This window comes from Rhea americana, unplaced genomic scaffold (genome assembly GCF_003343005.1).
Source record: "Rhea americana isolate MKP2758 unplaced genomic scaffold, rheAme1 scaffold_4, whole genome shotgun sequence".
Taxonomy (NCBI): Eukaryota; Metazoa; Chordata; class Aves; order Rheiformes; family Rheidae; genus Rhea; species Rhea americana.
The window spans coordinates 3,006,907-3,008,957 of NW_028186534.1; positions in this window are offsets into that span (position 1 = coordinate 3,006,907).

The window sequence follows — 2,051 nt, forward strand, 5'->3', positions numbered from 1 at the left end:
AGTCCCAGGGCGGGGGGAGGGGAGGGTTGCAACTGTGCTAATTAAGCTAAGCTAAAGATTCCTGGAGTGCCACAGTGCAGGTTGTAAGTTTGCATGGTATCTTGAAAGATCTTTTTGTTTTCTGTTTTTTGCAAACAGTTCGTTGCAACGGATGCAGCCACGGAGGTGTCACAGTTGAATACACCTTTGAAGAAGTTATAATTCTCCCTACATCCCATGGGAGAAAAAAAGGAGACAAAATGCAGCAGATGAGAAACGATCTTTGGGAGACTCTTGTACCTAGTTTGGATATGGACATCTCTGCCAGTGCCACAAGATTTTTTTTGTCACTAATGTATCTGTCCCAGCTGCCACGGGAGTGGTCTTATTAGGGTCAGAGCTAACAACCTGGGAAGGTCCCTATTACATTCAGAGCTGTAGTTATCTGGTTGTCAGCTGACACTTGCAGACAGTGCAGCCCTGTGCCTCCTGTGCCACTTGAGAGGCCTCCCTTTTGCAGCCAGAAGGGTGTTTGCGAGATGGCAGCTGCTTGAAGAGGCAGCAATCCTTTCCTCTGAATAGGGCTACCTGCAGCGTGGTGGGGTGGTGCATCTGGTCCTTCTCCTGTGAGAGAGCAAGGCCACCTGAGCAAGGCTTTCTGGGGAGCTGGAGATGTACAAGATACAAAATGAAATTGCTGCTTCAAGAGAAAAAGCTTTTAGGAATTTCTAATGCCAGAGCTGGAAGCACCAGGCCATTCCCAAGCTGTCTCACATCAGAGGACACAACCRCTCGCTGGTTTCCCCTGCACCTCTGCGCGACAGCGAAGATGGACTAGCACATTGGGCTGCTCCAAAAGCAAAGACCTCTTCTATTTTTGCAAGCTAGGAGCAAATACCTCTTCCAATAGGAGAGGTGTCTCTTAAACAGCCTTTTCATTATGTTTATACTTAAAAATCTGAGAGTGACTAAAGCAGTTTGCATAACAAACAGCTCTAGAGCCAGAAATACTTGCCTGCTCTCAGTAAAAAAAGGAAGTCCTCAGATCCTCTTCTGAAGACAGCAAGAAGGTGACAGAGTTTTCCCTTTACAGGATATAAATATGCACTGCAAATAGGTGGCTGCTGTCGCTGCTTACATTTTGATGTATTGCTTCAGATAGCCTGGCAGCGTTGGATTATTTTAGTGTCAAATCAAAGCCCCGGTTGTGTAAAGAAGTCAGGGAAAGGTACAGTCTGTGTTGCAGCGCTGGATGGAAGCTACAAGACTGGAGGCAGTCCTGTGAGACATGTACCAGCCGTGCATACTAAACTTGCCATTCACAACACCAGAGAGAAAGCCCCTTCAGTGGAGCTGCTGGAGCTGCTGCAGACCAGATATAGATGTCCTCAGATTTGGGTTTGRGGAGGGTGTTTTGGTTTTGTAGGGAGGCACATGATTCATTCCCATATTAGCCAAAAGAAAAGAAAGCTTTTGTTTTGTTTTTCCCCTCAGTTTCTTCATACGAGAAAACATTTAAAGGGCTGTTTACATAAGAAGAAAAATCTTGCTGACTGATTCTTTTTTAAAGCAGCAAACTCCCATTTGCAATAAACCATTACTCGCTGTCCTTGCCTTTAATCTCAGCCCAAATCCACCCAGTCTGCGTGCCTGCTTAGCATTATTTTTATCTGGAGGCAGGACACTTGTACAGCTTCTAGCACATGGTCATCTTTGTATGGCTACCGTGTCCCAGTACAAACGCACAGTCGGACTCGTAACGAAAGGTCAGCCACACGCTCAGCCCTTCTACAGCACAGACGTGCAGAGCAAGCACGGCTCGCTTCCTGCCAAAAGGAAGCGACTTGCATCACTTTGAGACGCTCAGAATCAAACCGCGCATCAGGCCGCTCATCCCTCCGCAGGTTTTGCGGGAGCGTGACTCAGGCGGGCTCACGGCGCTCCCCGTGCGGCGTAGAGACGGGCCGGCCAGGCCCCAGCGCCCGCCAGCGGCGCTCCGGGACGGGAGCCGCCAGCTCTGCGGAGTCGGCGGGACGCTCCCGGGGGGACGACGCCTCCGGCACGGCCGCGGG